We start from the raw sequence: 19,362 nt of genomic DNA, 5'->3' as shown, positions 1-19,362 counted from the left end.
CGGCTCACCACAACCTCCGCCTCCCAGGTTCAAGCTATTCTGCTTTAGCCTCCTGAGTAGCTGGGATTACAGGCATGCGCCACCATGCCTGGCTAATTTTGTATTTTTAGTAGAGACAGGGTTTCTCCATGTTGGCCAGGCTGGTCTCGAACTCCTGACCTCAGGTGATCCACCCGCCTTGGCCTTCCAAAGTGCTGGGATTACAGGCGTGGGCCACGGCACCTGGCCAGCTCATTATGATGCTTAGAAAATATGGAGATTTTATCTTTAATGTCTTCTTAGAACTTTTTAAGAAAAAAATATATTTCCTCAAGAGATTATTTGATATAAACACAGATCTTTAAAGACATAAGGAATTTTTATACTCTCAGTGCTCTGTTTTTAATCATCAAGATAGTAATGATGATATAAGAACTATTGATATCTTGGTTTCCCTAGGGTTAAACAGGACATATGCTTCCAAAGTTAAGAGAGTTGGTATGTTGGTTCAAAGAATGACAGGACCTCAGGTTTTGTTATGGAATCAAGTATAAGGCATTGAGAGTCAGCTGCAACTACATTCTATTTAGTATGAGTATAAAGTTTGTCATGTCCGGCTTCTTGAGCAATCTCATCAGCCCAGAATCACATGACAAGGCAGGATCATCAAATAACAAACCCTAGAATATGCCCCGATCATTTTTGCAGTTTCCTGGACTGAACAGGTATCAACAATGGATATAAGCAGCCTATCTGTGCAGATTTATTTCGCTGTAACCTAAGTGGGCCTGCTGCCAGCACAAGGAGCAAACGAAACATTAAACAGATTTACAGAACTGCTTCAGGGGATGTGACAGCTACAGAATGCTGGGAAGCAACAGAAGTAAACTTGTAGCTGTGTGATAGAGGGTGGTTCATTTTGTGCCAAGGCATTAAGTTACTACATACTGTTATAGTGATGTTCTCTTAAAAATGATAGCCCTACTGTGAAACAGAACTGTTGTCCTGTGGACACATTGTAAGAAGGCTTTGCAGATAAACTTAGGGCCACCAAAAGTATTTTTATACTACTTTTTTAAAAAAAGATCAATGTATTTATAGGTGGGACTTTGAATGATTCCAATTAAGGTCACCAAGGACACTTACTGAGTCTCCAGTCAGGTTTTATTAGCAATGTATTATTCAGTATAGCATAATTGAATTAAGGCTAAAATTGTCTAGATAGCCATTTACTTAGGTGGCTCAGAACTGTGGGTATCAATACTAATTTTAGGGCTCTGCTGTAATAACTAGTAACTTTTTACAAAAGGGTTGAACACTTGAGGGCTGCTAAAGAACTTTAATAAAAGAATGTCAAGCATCTAGACTCAAGTTGAACTTTAATGAGTGGAGATTATCAGTGATTTGCATGGGCAAATTATTGAACAAGTATGAAAAGCATTTACTATTGTGACTTAATTTTAGTATTCTTTTAAATAATCCTAAATGTAATTAATCAGGTTCGCCTTTGACTATTTGGAGGATTAGACAAGCTCTGTGTGTAACCATTCACCATAAGAAAACACAGTTCTTTTCCTGAGACAGCATGTGGGGAAATTTGGAGTGGCAGGCAGTACTTTCTAGAATGGAATTTACAAGTGGGATAATCTGAGAACAGCACATGTCAGTAAGTTGGTGCTTTCCATAGCAATTTGATTAAGCTTGTCCAATCCCAGCTTACCTCTGGGTACTGCTGTAGTTTCTCCATATTCATAAGCGTCAAATGTATCTAATTTATTTTAAAGTTGTAAAGAATAAAGCTGGAAATAAACAAGTGTGATCCATTGAAAATGTGATTGAATGTTCACCTGTTTTTATGCCTGAGATAATATAGTATTTTATAACCAGACCACAAAAATCAGTTTCACTGAATAGTGCTAAAGGGGCTACCTTCTTTACATCTGAATTGTATTGATTTTTGTGTTTTTTTAAATGTAGTGTCGCTTAACGAATTGAGTACTATACTAAATCTGTAAAAATAGGTTTACTAATATGAAAAGGCGCTTCAATATTATAGTTATACTTCTGACATTTATAGAATATATAGTTAATTCAGGCTGCTTCTTAAGAAATGGAATATCAATACTCTTTCTGGAAGTACCTTACTCTATAACTTGATATTAAGCCTGTGTTAAAAATTGCTCTGTGCTTCCTCTTCCATTTCTTCCCTTTTGGGGCACAGACTTCCTTAGGGAGGAGGTGAGGGAGAAGTGAATTGTCACTTCGGTCAGTGGAATCTAGAATTTTGTAGTGTTTACCTATTTTGCATAACATAGGCCCACTCACACACATTATGAGGTGCTTAAGTGAAAAAACCGTGAGCAGACAGCCAGCTATTCAGTGTGTGGTTCCAACTGTAACTGGCAGATGCTTTAATGCTATCTGGATTTTATTTTTCCGTGAGAAGGTTGTCTTTATAGCGTGTGGTGATAACGATGAAATAGAGATAAGTGTTCTGTGGCTTCATTTTAAGTGTCACCTTGTCAATGCTTCAGGTTAAAAGTAAGCTTGCAAAAGGAATGATTTGAAGCATAATTCATCAGATCTTTTCTATTTAACTTTTCACATTTATTTTTTCATATTCAGTTTTAGGAAGTATGTTGTATGGATTAAATTTCCTTCCATCTTAGGGAAGGAGTTAAGTAAATCTCAAGCTCTAAGGCTTTTGTGTTCTTAGAGAATATTTACACTATGAATCTCATCTCTCATCAGTCTTAAAGAAAGCTTAAGAAATATCACTACAGGTGTCTATTGCCTGTTGATTATTGGTCAACAGAGAACTGAAAGCTGTTCGTTTTTAATATTTTTGCAATCCAAGCTACAGTACTTAGGGTTAAAAAAAAAAACAAAACATGTTTTAGAACTTAATGTTGTTCATTGTTACAAATTTGAGAATTATGTTGTTTTGTAGCCAGAATGGTGATGCTGTCATTGTACTTTAATTAGCTGTGGACAACTTATTCAGAAACATAGTTTTTCAGCCATAAATCTTTTCCCAAGATCTTCTAAAAAAGAGATCTAGACCTTTAGGACAACTACAATTTAATATTTAAATATTATAAGGTGGGAAAAATTATGAAGAATTTGTTAAAAATATTGACAGTCATGCTTTATAGAGATTTTAAGTAATGTTTCTACCTGAATATTCTGTTTGTTCTTCCTCTGATATGGTTGGAAGGGATTTAATAATTTTAGGTCTAATGATTGATGAGGGGGACTCTTTCCGCTAAAAAATGAATAATTAGTTTCCCAGCAGTGTTCTTTTTTGAAACATTTTATTTTCACCAGAAGAAAAAGTGTAATTGAAAATGTTTTTCTTTCTATAGGAAATTCATGAAAAGCTTAATCTGATTTCTAGAATACAGACATGCTGCTCAGTAATGTATGATTGTTTTGGATCCAATTTTCTAATCTGTTTATGAGGAGGCAGTATTCATTCTCTTGTGTAGGTATAAAATGGATGTTAAGTTAGTGACAAGAGAAAAGTTGTAATTTTGGAAAGAAAGTTGATCATAATAATTTACCTAATTGGGGTATTTTTAATGTGCTAGCATAACAGTAATCAAGAGTGGATAAAGAGGGAATTCATAGAAATATCCCAGCTGTATGTATTTATTGTTTTGCTAATGAAAAGGGCTAAATAGGAATACCATGTTGAGTGATTTAAAATATTCACTCTGTTTAAATAAACAAAGGGGCTGGGCACGGTGGCTCATACCTGTAATCCCAGCACTTCGGGAGGCCAAGGTAGGCAGATCACGAGGTCAGGAGATCGAGACCATCCTGGCTAACACAGTGAAACCCCTTCTGTATTAAAAATACAAAAAATTAGCTGGGCGTGGTGGCACGCATCTGTAGACCCAGCTACTCAGGAGGCTGAGGCAGGAGAATTGCTTGAATCCTGGAGGCAGAGGTTGCAGTGAGCCGAGATCATGCCCTCCACTCCAGCCTGGGCGACAGAGCGACACTCCGTCCCAAAAAAAAATTATTGGGAAAACATTGTGATTTGGTTAAGGAAAGATTAGATGCTACTTTTGAAAACTTTTCATGACCCAAAGAGAAAATTAGAACTCTCGTAAGATGAAACTTTTGTTCGTTAGAGTAGTAATAATTGTCATCTTTTAATAACGATTTCTCTCTCTTAGTAGTCGACTTTACTACAGTATTAGAGACTTACTTGTAATTTGATTTTTCAACTACATTTTTCTGTTTTCATTCCTTTTGAATGAAGCTTATAATGGAATTTCGAAACTAAGACTTAAAGTTAGCTTCTCTAAAAGAGCAGAGAATATATGCTCTATTTAGATGTTTGATTTAGATGTAGTTCCCCCCCATGGAGAATCAAATGTTCATACAGCATTCAACCTTGAAACTAAGTGTAATGTTTTTTGAGGTCTTTGATTATATTTCCAGGTCTATTATATATTAAGAGTGGTTAAAAAAAATAGAACTTTCTGCATGGTATCAAAAGTTATCTACAAAGAACAGATTATAAACATTTTTTTAAGATACTGAGAAATATGAATCTCTAAGAAAATAATTAAATATTAAGTGATGGGGCAGCATCACCATAAATCAACCAAGTATTTATTAAGACCAACTTCGTATGCCCAACTAAATACGTAGTAGGTATTTAATAAATGCTTGATTTTTTTTTTTTTTTTTTTTTTTGAGAATAGCTTTAAGATACCCAAAAGTCTTTGACTTGTAGTCATTTGAAATTTTGCTGAGGCACAAGTTGAGTCCTGTGCTATGAGGTTGGTTTATTAAAAAAGAGAAAAAAAAAGAGTGTATTTAGTGAGTGAAGCAAACTGAATTTCATTCAGTCCTCACAACAAATCCTATGAGGTTTGGGAAGCGTTGTCCTCATTTTATAGGATGAGAAAATCATGTGCTACAGAGCTGGTTTGTAAATCTGAGAATTTGTGAAGGACCCTCCTGACTGTCAAGGGCCCAAGTTCTCAGTTGGCCCTAAGTACAGTCATGGCTTAGTCCTTCATGAGTGTCTCTTCTAGTTTAAAGAAAACAATCATAATGAAATAATTAGTGATAATTCAATAAAATGACTTTCTGGCTTTTCAAGATTTATATTTTTCTTAAAGCTTTTTAAATGAAATGTGTCAAAATTACCTATGGCTGCTGCTTGTTCTTTATTCTTCCTCCTCCAAGCCCTCATTCCTTTTCCCTTCATAAACTCTTAAGAGTACGATTGATGTGGGTAGGTGGCAGAACTGAAATAAGTTCAAATATTCTTAAAGATTTTGATATATAGTATTAACTCAGAAGCTGTAATATGATTGCATATATAAAGTGTTTTCTAATAAAACCACCAGGAGCATTCAGTAGTAAAATTGCCATTTATATGTCACAAGTGTTTTTTGTTTTTATTTTTAAGAAAACACCGTAAAGTATTGTTCTGCCAAATTCTTGCCAGTGCGTAGCTAGGTCACTTTGGTTAGGTATCACTCAGTCCAGTGAGTGGTCACACTTGTGTAGTACCAACTGTCCCTGACAGTTTCACATCAGAAAAAGGACATGAGACCTGGCAAGCACTATGACTTGGGAGGGCCAGTACAACATGGAATTCTCACACCTTTAAGTTGGAAGAAGGCTGACTGCACTCCAGCCTGGGCAACAGAGCAAGATTCTGTCTCAAAAAAAAAAAAAAAGTACATACCTTAATTAAAAATACTTGATTGCTTAAAAAAAAAAAAGCTTGACAATCATCTGAGCTTTCAGCAAATTGTGATCTTTGCTGGCTGCCAACTGATCAGGGTGGTGGTTGCCAAAAGTTGGGATGCCCATGGCAGTTTCTTAAAATAAGACAACAATGAAGTTTCCCACATTGATTTCTTCCTTTCACAAAAGATTCTCTGTAGCATGCAATGCTGTTTCATAGCATTTTACCCACAGTAGAACTTCTTTCAAAATTGGAATCAATCCTCTCAAACTCTGCTACTGCTTTATCAACTAAGTTTATGTAATATTCTAAATCCTTTGCTGTCATTTCAAAATTGTTCACAGCATCTTCATCAGGAATAGATTCCATATAAGGAAGCATTCATCTCCTTGTACATTTCCATTAGAGTTTTTGGATGACTAGGTGCATTGTCAGTGAGCAGTAGTATTTTAAAAGGAATGTTCTCCGGAGCAGTAGTTCTCAACAGTGGGCTTAAAATATTTAGTAAACCATGTTGTAAACAGATGTGCTGTCTTCCAGGTTTTGTTGTTTCCTTTATAGAGGACAGGCAGAGTAGATTTAGCATCATTCTTAGGGACCTAGGACTTTCAGAATGGTAAATAAGCATTGGCTTCAACTTAAAGTCACCAGCTACATTAACTCATAACAAGAGAGTCAGCCTGTCCTTTGGAAGTTTGAAACCAGGAATTGACTTCTCTCTAGCTATGAAATGCTGTCTGCCATCCTAGATGGCGTCTTCTTCAATAGAAGGAAGGCTATTTTGTCAACATTGAAAATATCTTATTTAGTGTAGCCATCTTCATCAATGACCTTAGCTAGTAGATCTTCTGGATAACTTGCTTCAGCTTCTCCATCAGCACTTGCTCCTTCACCTTGCACTTTTGTGTTGTGGAGATGTGACTTCTTTCCTTAAACTTCATGAACCAACCTTTGCTAGCTTCATCTCTTCTTCTGCAGCTTTCTCACCTCTCTCAGCCTTCATAGAATGGAAGAGAGTTAGGGCCTTGCACTGGATTAAGCTTTGGCTTAAGGGAATGTTGTGGCTGGTTTGATCTTCTATCCAGACCACTCAGACTTTCCCCGTATCAGTTATAAGGCTGTTTCATTTTCTTATCGTTCATGTGTTCACTGAAGTAGCACTTTTAATTTCCTTCAAGAACTTTTCCTTTGCATTCACAGCTTGGCTAACTGGCAGAAGAGGCCTAGCTTTCAGCCTGTCTCAACTTTCAATGTGCCTTCCTCAGTAAGCATCATTTCTAGCTTTTGATTTAAGGAGAGAGACTTGCAACTCTTCCTTTCACTTAAACAGTTAGAGGCCACTGTAGGATTATTAAATTGGCATAATTTCAATATTGTGTCTCAGGAAATAGGGAGGTTTAAGGAGAGTGAGCAAGATGGGAGAAAGTAGAGCAGTCAGAACCCACTCAGCATTTATCAATTAAGTTTACCACCTTATATGGACACAATTCAGGACACCCCCAGTTACAACAGTAACATCAAAGATCACTGATCACAGACCACCATAACAGATACAATAATAATAATAATAATAATAATAATGAAAAAAGTTTGAAATACTGTGAGAATTACCAGAATGTGACACAGACATGAAGTGAGCACATGCTGTCAGAAAATTGGCACCAATAGTCTTGCCCATGCAGGGTTGCCACAAACTTTGAATTTGTAAAAAACACAGTATCTGTGAAACACAATAAAATAAAGCAAAGTGCGATAAAACCAGATGTGCCTGTACTTTAAAACTCAATTGTTTCAGCAATTCCAGAGTGCTGATTTGTAACCTTAGTTTTGTTATCTGTAAAATGTGGGTTATAATAGTTCCTATCTCATAAGGTTGTCCCAGAGATTAAATCACTTAATACATGTAAAGTGCTTAGAACAGTGCTTGGCGCAGAGACAGAATTCAGTGTTTGCCGTTATGAAAAGGGACTACCAGTGTGGGATGCTGACTTTAGAAAATGATAGGATTTCTCCCGAATATCCTTTTATCCCATGTTTTTGTTCCAAATAACTGTCAAATCCCACTGAATTTGCTGCTTTTTGCAGAATTTTATTTGCGACTTTAATGGTTAAACCTAGAGGACTTTCTAATCTTGCTTTCTGAGGAGCATTTTATCATTTTAGGAACTTTGGTAATCTAAAATTGTTGAATACAAGCTAAGAATGGGCAGAGACAATAAAACTGTTTGGGTTCTTAGTTGTGTCTTTAAAAATATATTTTCTAGGTGTGGGGAATTAAGTGATTATTTGTGGGTAAGGTTGCAAGTCGATGTAAACAGCTCTCCTTCCACAATCAGGGAGCACTTGACCCTGTCTGTTCCTAAGCTGTCTGGACTCACTTCTAATGTGTATGTTTTTCTTCCTGGTGGTACCAGGAATTTACGTTTGTGAAATACCCTGATTTTCCCCCCTTGGGTGGTTCCTTTCTGTCCTCATTTTTAAAATAAGCACACAAAGTCCACTTTATTTACTGAAATATTTGTTGTTGGCCACTACCAGGAAATGGTTGACAAGTACAGTGAGCATTGAGGAAGTGACAAAGGTTCAAATAGTCTCAAAAAGCACGAGTCATAGTTGAATAGTTGTTACTAATCTATGCTGAAGTATAACTTTTTTAGGGTTTACTTTACACGTGAATACGTTCAAGTCCTCTAAATGGTTCTATAATAGGGTCTTTTAGTCTGTTTAGGAATTAGCCCCATTCTACCTTGTCTGGGGTGTGGAGTAATGACATCAGAAAACCTGGACCACTTTATCTCTGGTAGCTTCAGTTTCTCCATTTATAAAATGGGGACAAATGATTGTACTTTATAGTTGTAATAGAAATTAAATGGGTTAATGTATGTTGAGTTAACATGTGGATCTCAGTCCTAGCTCTGCCAGAATTCTTTGACCTTCAAACAGTCACTTGGCTTTTCTGACCTACTCAGTTCCCTTATCTGGAAAATAGAGTTAAGGCTTTCCTACCCAATTCACAGGGTTATTATGAGGGTCAAATAAAATAATATTTTGTGAAAGCATTTTGCTAATTACCATTCTATGCAAGTGCAAGATAGACCTTACCCCAGGGTTGATTCAAATTGACACCCTCTTTTGACCTAAAAGAATTCTCCCATGCTTTCCAAAACCTGCTTTTAATTTTTCTAAATATGGGTCTCTTAGTCCAGAAGTTACTTATCTAGCCTCCAAATATTTGCCTTTCTCTAAACAGCAGGCTACCCAGCACTAGCCTTATAGCTACTTCCTTGGCCACTCCAGCTCTAGTCGCTTTCTTCAACCATTTGAGAGAGGTAGCCACAGTATTAAAATATTTTAAATGCATGGAAACATTAATAATTAATTGCCATCAAGGCAAGATTCTCATTCTCACTCTCAGCCCCTTATAAATTCTAGTAAAATACTGAAACTACACCCACCTTCAAAGCCATGGCCTTTACAAACACAAGTCTTAGTATAAATAACCTTTTATTATCAGTATCAGTATAATGTTAGTAAGCAAACATTAAGTACCTTACTATGTGCCAAGGAGTATGCCAGAAAAAGGGGAAATTTCTATCCCAAGAACAAAGTATGTTGTCTTCAAGATTGGAGCAGTGGTTCTCATAAGGTGGAGGAGTGAGTAGTGGGGAGATAGGAAGTTGAGGCATTTTTAAAGTCACAACTAGAATGTTCTGCCGGCGTCTAGGTAGAACAGAAAGGCCAGAGATACTGCTGAACCCCCTACAGTGCACAGGCCAGTACCCCACAATATAAAAATGTCAGTAAAGCCTAAGTTGAGAAACCCCAGTTTAAAGGAACACATACTGTCCCTAGGAAAGATGTTAATTGCTTTTCCATCCGGATGAAAATAAGTTATCCCTGTAGGTGATAGACTATCAGCATGTTATTTGGCTTCTCTAAGAGAGGAGGCTGGGAATTTGCACAGGTGGTGTCCTGTATCTTGGGAAGGGGAACATAGACTTCACTTCCTCCACCGCTGTGTTGAGAAGCTAAAAGACACTAGCAGAAAGTAGTAACCTCCAACTACTACTGCACACCATTATTTTTCCTTTTATGTAAAAATGCTGTGTGTTACTCCTGCTGGTTGCAAAAGAAGGAAGAAGGTGATTAAATTTTCACTCTTATCAAGAAACTGCTGTGAATTAAACTCCAGTCATCAGCTGAATTGGTTTCATAAAATGGTTCCACCGCAAACATACTAAAGCAGTTCTTTCTGTTTGAGTCATGTTTTTGAAATCAGCCACAAGGAAACTCTAGTATAGATGGAAATCTGTTTTATCTGAGATAATATATGCAGTCCACATTGTTTTTCATCATAAAGAAATGTTATAACATTTTCATGTTTTAAAACATTTTCCTTTCCTTTTTTTCTCAGTACCCCATTATGCCTACCCACTTGCCCACCAAAATAGAAGTGCTCAGAAGATTGTGTAAACAATCTGCATAAGATTTGTTTTGTCCCTTGCTTAGTATTTGTTTTGCTTTTTTTTTTTTTTTTTTTTTTAGGGCAGGAATTTTTTACTTGTGTTCAGTAGGTAGTAAGCAGAAGGCTGTGTGTGATGTAAATAATGAAAGAAAACATTTGTTATGTTGAGGGACAAAGATTGATTTCTCAGTTTTTCTTCTTATGGGTGAAAGTGCAAGATATTATAGAAAGTCTTTCCTTTGGGAAAACTTGATATGAAAATAATTGTATTTCACTGGCCCTTAAAGAAGAAATGAGTAGAATGTTTAACAGTCAAATTAATAATACTATTCCTAATAAATATATATTTTATGACTTATTTTTCATGTTCTCCCCACCCACAAAGAAAATAACACTATTCCAGAATATATTTATTTAAAAAAATTTTTTAACTCTGGAAGTTTAGTTTCTGCTAGTGAGAGCAACATGCTTTCAAGTATCAAGCAGAGTTTTAAAGTAATAGACAAAATAGAAGACAGTTTTATTAGGAAGATTTTTTCTAGCATTTCTTCTAGTCTTGAGTAGAATTAATGGTGCTATTTCATGTTCTTGGTGCTAGATAACATTGGAATAGGGCTGAATATATGAGGTCAAACTAACTTAATTGAAGACCAACAAATGGAGCCAGTAATTGAAACATTTGGATGTTTTTTATCTACATACTCATTTAAAGTTCTCAAGTACATGACTTCAGGATTTTTTTTTTTTTTTTTTTTTTTTTGAGACAGAGTTTCTCTCCATCACCCAGGCTGTAGGATCAGAGCTCGCCGCAGCCTCAAACTCCTGGGCACAAGTGATCCTCCCACTTCAGCTTTCTGAGTAGCTGGGGCTATAGGTGCATGCCATTACATTTCGCTAATTTTTTCTGTTTTTACTTTTTTTTTCTTTTGTAGAGACTCGAACTCCTGGCTTCAAGTGATCCTCTCACCTTGGCCTCCTAAAGTGCTGGGATTACGGGCATGAGCCACCATGCCCAGCCTAGGAATTCATTTTGAAGAATTCTTTTATTCAGATTTTAAAATATAGAGAGAATATATAAAGAGAGTGAGTAGGAAAGCACTGTCTAGGTGTACTGGACTTTGTTAAAGACTATAAACCTTTGGGAAGATCATGAATCTTTCTTCAGAGAACACGTTAAAAAAAAGGGTTCCAAGCTGTCATAGCAGATTTTATTTGCAGTTTAATAATGCCAGTTGTATATTGATTGATTATATGCCATTTTTAAATTTTAAAAACTTTATCTTGGGTCATTTATGTATATAAATAACTGGTACTACAAAAGTGTTTTATTTTGGGTTTCAGATTATCAAATACAGAAGTAGAAGCCAAGATTGAATGTGTTCCTGTGATTGAAACTTCGATGTCACTGAGAAAATAACCCCAGATAAGACCTTCTAACGGATCTAAGCAGAGTAAGAGTGTGTCTGATTGGAAATACATTGCTTTTCTTGGCTAATTTGACCAAGGGCTCTAGAAAGTATATGGAGGGTGCCATGCCAGCCCTCCTCTTGTTTTTTAGTTTCTTGTCTAAGCAAAAAAAATTGTTCCTTTTGCTATAGAGGCAATAAAACTAAATCTATAGTGTTATGCACGTTACTTGTAAATTCTTATGTCAGGACCAGATGGTTGCTTATATTTTTTCCAGCTCCCAAATTCACTTTATTCTACTTTAGTCCCTTCGTTTTCAGAGATGAGGAAACAGATTGCTTTGTTCAAAGACAGCAAGAACTAGAACACAGGCTAATACTTGCTAGCCATGCGATATACTAATGTCAGCCAAATACAGGCATTTACACTTTCAGATGTTTGCCGTATCTGTGCACTTAACTAATTCTATTTAATACAATTTAAATTGACTCCTTTAAATAAGTAAGCTTATTTTAAAGGAAATTTTTGCTACTATAAATAGAAAACCATCATATCCTTTAAATAGTAACTCTAAATAGGAATTCAAATCAAAACAAAGCAACGTTATTAAAATTTAATTTGAAATTAATTTAAATTTAATGGTTATTAAATTTTTAATTATTGCTGTTCTTGGTCAGAAATGTGTCAAAGCATTGGTTTCATGTTTGATGGCAGTTCCTTAATTGTCTAAACAGAAAAAGTACAGCTAATGCCTCTAGTTAAGCTTCTGTATAACTTTTTAAAATGAAATGCTTCTTAGAGGGGAAATGAGAGGGCATGAATACATGTTTATATACTAAAGTATGATTTCATGTATGTCGGAAGATCTTATTATATGGACCAAAATTATTCTTTGGTTGATGTAATTGTTCTTGAAACTTCAGTTTTTACATTGAAGGTTTTAGTTAGCATAAGTTTATCTTTCTAAATAAGGAATTTGATTGCCTCACAACTCAAATGTATCACAGTTATGGTGAAATAGCAATATACTGGTGTCTGTAACCTTTTAAATACTGTGATGAATTAAAATCTCTTCAGCAAAAGCAAAGATATCTAGGGAGACGAGAGGTGTTTTTAGTGTATTCGAATGATGGAAATGTTCTTAAAATATTTCTGAAGCATTTTTTTAAAATAATTTAATTTTTTGAATTTATTGATGACAGAAGTTGTGTGTTAGTGTGGATGACTGGTCTAAATGTGTATGTCATTTCCAAGGGATTAGTAGGGGTCAGAATGATTTGTTTTATTCATTGACTTTTCCTTTGACATACTCTTATTCATTGGGCTACATACATTCCCTGTTGCCTTCTCACCAGAAGTACCACTGCACAGGCTGTATTTCACTGTACTGTAGAAAAAGACAAGTAGACCTTTTTCATTCCTGAGATTCCTATGAAACCTGTTGGTGGAGGTATAAAATGAGGAGACTTTTATGGGCTAGCTAGTAGGAGTTTTGCTGTGAAACCTTTGTAACAGGTCTATCAGGAACTAGGGAGAGAAATAAATACAGGAAATACTTAATCCCATTCAACTGAGGATGAAATAGACATGATAATATTTTGGGGATTATTTATTGTAGTGATTTTTCTGGCTTATGAGAAGTGTTAGTTTTTTGTTTGTCATACTTGTGTCAAATTTTTATATATATATATATATATTTTTTTTTTTTTTTGAGATGGAGTCTTGTTCTGTCACCCAGGCTGGAGTGCAGTGGTGCGATCTGGGCTCACTGAAGCCTCTGCCTCCCAGGTGCAAGTGATCCTCCTGCCTCAGCCTCCTGAGTAGCTGGGACTACAGGCACACACCACCACGCCCTGTTAATTTTTGTCTTCTTAGTGGAGATGGGGTTTCACCATGTTGGTCAGGCTGGTCTTCAACTCCTGACCTCAAGTGCTCTTCCCACCTTAGCCTTTCTGTACTATTTCCTTTACATACATTTAGAACCACATCTAACTGTATTATAGTTTTCACTTTCACCATCAGACAAAATTTAGAAAATTCAAGACAAGGAAAGTTTATTGTATTTACTCATATTTTTGCTACCATGTTTTTACGTCTTCTCTGAAATTTTAAGGTTCTTTTATTTAGTTTCTGTTTAGTTAATTTCCTCTAGCCATTCTTTGTAGTGGGTCTGCTGGTAACAAATTCTCTCAGTTTTTCCTCTTCAGAGAATGTCTTGACTTCCCTTCCATTTTTGTGAGCACCTGAAAAATATTATGCCACTATCTTCTGGGTTCTCTGGTTTCTGGTGAGAACTCCACTGTCAATCTAATTGTTTTTCTCCTATAAATGCAGTGTTCTCTCTCTCTGCTTCCAGGATATTTTCTTTTCTTTTTTTTTTTTCTTGAGACGGAGTCTCACTCTGTCGCCCAGGCTGGAGTACAGTGGCGCAGTTTTGGCTCACTGCAACCTCCTTCTCCCAGGTTCAAGCAATTACTCCCCCTTTAACCTTCCAAGTAGCTGGGACTAGAAGGCACACCACGACGCCTGGCTCATTTTTGTATTTTTAGTAAAGACGGGGTTTCACCATGTTGCCCAGGCTGGTCTCGAACTCCTGACCTCAAGTGATCCACCCGCCTCAGGCTCCCAGAGTGCTGGAATTACAGGCGTGAGCCACTGCGCCCAGCCTCTTTGAGTGCTTTTTCAGCTTGACTCTTTCTTCTCTCTTTTTGACATGTGTGTCCAGTGACACACAAGTTAGATTTTGCTATGGTCTCACAGGTCCATAAGGCTTTGTTTTTTGTTTCATTTTGTTTTTCCTATTTTCTCTCTATTGTTCAGATCAAGTAATTTCCACTGTTCAGTTTTATCATAGTTGCTTTTAAATCTTTGTCAGGTAATGCTGTCATCTAAGTTTTGGCACCTGTTGATTATCTTTTGCATTATTTTTGTTTTTGTTTCTGTTTTTGTTTTGAAACGGAGTCTCGCTCTATTGCCCAGGCTGGAGTGCAGTGGCATGATCTCGGTTCACTGCAACCTCTGCCTCCCGGGTTCAAGTGATTCTCCTGCCTCAGCCTCCCGAGTAGCTGGGATTACAGGCATGTGCCACCACGCCGGGCTAATTTTGTATTTTTATATTTCTTTTTTTTTTTTTTTTTGAGACAGAGTCTCGCTTAGTCGCCCAGGCTGGAGTGCAGTGGCGCGATCTCGGCTCACTGCAAGCTCCGCCTCCCGGGTTCCCACCATTCTCCTGCCTCAGCCTCCCGAGTAGCTGGGACTACAGGCGCCCGCCGCCTCGCCCGGCTAATTTTTTGCATCTTTAGTAGAGACGGGGTTTCACCGTGTTAGCCAGGATGGTCTCGATCTCCTGACCTCGTGATCCGCCCGCCTCGGCCTCCCAAAGTGCTGGGATTACAGGCGTGAGCCACCGCGCCCGGCCGTATTTTTATATTTCATTTATATTTTATTTTTTTTTGTTTCATAAAATTTATTTTTATTGTCTTCATTTCAACAAAATCACTATGTTGATAAAATCAGAATGTCCACTTTTTTTTTTTATACTTTAAGTTCTAGGGTACCTGTGTACAACATGCAGATTTGTTACATATGTATACATGTGCCATGTTGGTGTGCTGCACCCATTAACTCGTCCTTTACATTAGGTATATCTCCTAATGCTATCCCTCCCCCGCCACCACCACAATAGGACCCGGTGTGTGATGATCCCCTTCCTGTGTCCAAGTGATCTCATTGTTCAGTTCCCACCTATGAGTGAGAACATGCGGTATTTGGTTTTCTGTTCTTACGATAGTTTGCTGAGAATGATCGTTTCCAGCTTCATCCATGTCCCTACAAAGGACACGAACTCATCGTTTTTTATGGCTGCATGGTATTCCATGGTGTATATGTGCCACATTTTCTTAATCCAGTCTGTCACTGATGGACATTTGGGTTGATTCCAAGTCTTTGCTATTGTGAATAGTGCTGCAATAAACATACGTGTGCATGTGTCTTTATAGCAGCATGATTTATAATCCTTTGGGTATATCCCCAGTAATGGGATGACTGGGTCAAATGGTATTTCTAGTTCTGGATCCTTGAGGAATCGCCACACTGTTTTCCACAATGGTTGAACTAGTTTACAGCCCCACCAACAGTGTAAAAGTGTTCCTATTTCTCCACATCCTCTCCAGCACTTGTTGTTTCCTGATTTTTTAATGATTGCCATTCTAACTGATGTGAGATGGTATCTCATTGTGGTTTTGATTTGCATTTCTCTGATGGCCAGTGATGATGAGCATTTTTTCATGTGTCTGTTGGCTGTATGCATGTATTCTTTCGAGAAGTGTCTGTTCATATCCTTTGCCCACTTTTTGATGGGGTTGTTTTTTTCTTGTAAATTTGATTGAATTCTTTATAGGTTCTGGATATTAGCCCTTTGTCAGATGAGTAGATTGCAAAAATTTTCTCCCATTCTGTAGGTTGCCTGTTCACTCTGATGGTAGATTCTTTTGCTGTGCAGAAGCTCTTTAGTTTAATTAGATCCCATTTGTCAATTTTGGCTTTTGTTGCCGTTGCTTTTGGTGTTTTAGACATGAAGTCCTTGCCCATGCCTATGTCCTGAATGGTATTACCTAGGTTTTCTTCTAGGGTTTTTATGGTTTTAGGTCTAATATTTAAGTCTCTAATCCATCGTGAATTAATTTTCGTATAAGGAGTAAGGAAAGGATCCAGTTTCAGCTTTCTACTTATGGCTAGCCAATTTTCCCAGCACCATTTATTAAATAGGGAATCCTTTCCCCATTTCTTGTTTTTGTCAGGTTTGTCAAAGATCAGATGGCTGTAGATATGTAGTATCATTTCTGAGGGCTCTGTTCTGTTCCATTGGTCTATATCTCTGTTTTGGTACCAGTACCATGCTGTTTTGGTTACTGTAGCCTTGTAGTATAGTTTGAAGTCAGGTAGCGTGATGCCTCCAGTTTTGTTCTTTTGGCTTAGGATTGTCTTGGCAATGCGGGGTCTTTTTTGGTTCCATATGAACTTTAAAGCACTTTTTTCTAATTCTGTGAAGAAAGTCATTGGTAGCTTAATGGGGATGGCATTGAATCTATAAATTACCTTGGGCAGTATGGCCATTTTCACGATATTGATTCTTCCTATCCATGAGCATGGTAAGTTCTTCCATTTGTTTGTGTCCTCTTTTATTTCACTGAGCAGTGGTTTGTAGTTCTCTTTGAAGAGGTCCTTTACATCCCTTGTAAGTTGGATTCCTAGGTATTTTATTCTCTTTGAAGCTACTGTGAATGGGAGTTCATTCATGATTTGGCTCTCTGTTTGTTATTGGTGTATAAGAATGCTTGTGATTTTTGCACATTGATTTTGTATCCTGAGACTTTGCTGAAGTTGCTTATCAGCTTAAGGAGATTTGGGGCTGAGACGATGGGGTTTTGTAAATATACAATCATGTCATCTGCAAACAGGGACAATTTGACTTCTTCTTTTCCTAACTGAATACCCTTTATTTCTTTCTCTTGCCTGATTGTCCTAGCCAGAACTTCCAACACTATGTTGAATAAGAGTGGTGAGAGAGGGCATCCCTGTCTTGTGCCAGTTTTCAAAGGGAATGCTTCCAGTTTTTTGCCCATTCAGTATGATATTGACTGTGGGTTTGTCATAAATAGCTCTTATTATTTTGAGATACATTCCATCAATACCGAATTTATTGAGAGTTTTTAGCATGAAAGGCTGTTGAATTTTGTCAAAGGCCTTTTCTACATCTATTGAGATAATCATGTGGTTTTTGTCTTTGGTTCTGTTTATGTGGTGGATTACGTTTATTGATTTGCATATGTTGAACGAGCCTTGCATCCCGGGGATGAAGCCCACTTGATCATGGTGGATAAGCTTTTTGATGTGCTTCTGGCTTCAGTTTGCCAGTATTTTATTGAGGATTTTTGCATCGATGTTCATGAGGGATATTGGTCTAAAATTCTCTTTTTTTGTTGTGTCTCTGCCAGGCTTTAGTATCAGGATGATTTTGGCCTTGTAAAATGAGTTAGAGAGGATTCTCTCTTTTTCTATTGATTGGAATAGTTTCAAAAGGAATGGTAGCAACTCCTTCTGGTACCTCTGGTAGGATTCGGCTGTGAATCCATCTGGTCCTGGACTTTTTTTCGTTGTAGGCTATTAATTATTGCCTCAATTTCAGAGCCTGCTGTTGGTCTATTCAGGGATTCAGCTTCTTCCTGGTTTAGTCTTGGGAGAGTGTAAGTGTCCAGGAAATTATCCATTTCTTCTAGGTTTTCTAGTTTATTTGCGTAGAGGTGTTTATAGTATTCTCTGATGGTAGTTTGTATTTCTGTGGGGTCTGTGGTGATATCCCGTTTATCATTTTTTTTATTGCGTCTATTTGATTATTCTCTCTTTTCTTCTTTATTAGTCTTGCTAGCGGTCTATCAATTTTGTTGATCTTTTCAAAAACCCAGCTCCTGGATTCATTGATTTTTGGGAGGGTTTTTTGTGTCTGTCTCCTTCAGTTCTGCTCTGATCTTAGTTATTTCTTGCCTTCTGCTAGCTTTTGAATGTGTTTGCTCTTGCTTCTCTAGTTCTTTTAATTGTGATGTTAGGGTGTCAATTTCAGATCTTTCCTGCTTTCTCTTGTGGGCCTTTAGTGCTATAAATTTCCCTCTACTCACTGCTTTAAATGTGTCCCAGAGATTCTGGTATGTTGTATCTTTGTTCTCATTGGTTTCAAAAAACATCTTTATTTCTGCCTTCATTTCGTTACGTACCCAGTAGTCATTCAGGAGCAGATTGTTCAGTTTCCATGTAGTTGAGCGGTTTTGATTGAGTTTCTTAGTCCTGAGTTCTAGTTTGATTGCACTGCGGTCTGAGGGACAGTTTATTATAATTTCTGTTCTTTTTCATTTGCTGAGGAGTGCTTTACTTCCAACTATGTGGTCAATTTTGGAATAAGTGCGATGTGGTGCTGAGAAGAATGTATATTCTGTTGATTTGGGGTGGAGAGTTCTGTAGATGTCTATTAGGTCCACTTGGTGCAGAGATGAGTTCAATTCCTGGATATTCTTGTCAACTTTCTGTCTCGTTGATCTGTCTAATGTTGACAGTGGGGTGTTAAAGTCTCCCGTTATTATTGTATGGGAGTCTAAGTCTCTTTGTCTCTAAGGACTTTCTTTATGAATCTGGGTGCTCCTGTATTGGGTGCATATATGTTTAGGATAGTTAGTTCTTCCTGATGAATCGATCCCTTTACTATTATGTAATGGCCTTCTTTGTCTCTTTTGATCTTTGATGGTTTAAAGTCTGTTTTATCAGAGACTAGGATTGCAACCCCTGCTTTTTTTTGTTTTCCATTTGCTTGGTAGATCTTCCTCCATCCCTTTATTTTGAGCCTGTGTGTGTCTCTGCATGTGAAATGGGTCTCCTCAATACAGCAAACTGATGGGTTTTGACTGTCCAATTTGCCAGTCTATATCTTTGAATTGGACCATTTAGTCCATTTACATTTAAGGTTAATATTGTTATGTATGAACTTGATCCTATCATTATGATATTAGCTGGTTATTTTGCTCACTAGTTGATGCAGTTTCTTCCTAGCATTGATGGACTTTACATTTTGACATGTTTTTGCAATGGCTGGTACCTGTTGTTCCTTTCCATGTTTAGTGCTTCCTTCAGGATCTCTTGTAGGGCAGGCCTGGTGGTGACAAAATCTCTAAGCATTTGCTTGTCTGTAAAGGATTTTATTTCTCCTTCACTTATGAAACTTAGTTTGTCTGGATATGAAATTCTG

The 19,362-nt window shown here is 37.1% G+C and overlaps 1 protein-coding gene across 4 annotated transcripts in view; it reads left to right on the top strand.

Annotated features, from left to right (window-relative positions):
• The window catches only part of PELI1 (pellino E3 ubiquitin protein ligase 1), a 68,867-nt gene that overhangs the window by 27,617 nt on the left and 21,888 nt on the right, over nucleotides 1-19,362 (top strand). The window contains exon 2 of one of the 4 annotated variants that reach the window (XM_025354333.1): nucleotides 11,505-11,614. The exons of the other annotated variants lie outside the window; for them this stretch is intronic. The gene's annotated coding sequence lies outside the window, so the exon portion shown is untranslated. The remainder of the gene's footprint in view (nucleotides 1-11,504; nucleotides 11,615-19,362) is intronic. 4 annotated transcript variants of the gene reach the window in all.

This window comes from Theropithecus gelada, chromosome 13, assembly GCF_003255815.1.
Source record: "Theropithecus gelada isolate Dixy chromosome 13, Tgel_1.0, whole genome shotgun sequence".
Lineage (NCBI taxonomy): Eukaryota > Metazoa > Chordata > Mammalia > Primates > Cercopithecidae > Theropithecus > Theropithecus gelada.
This window is presented reverse-complemented; position numbering and strand designations above follow the sequence as displayed.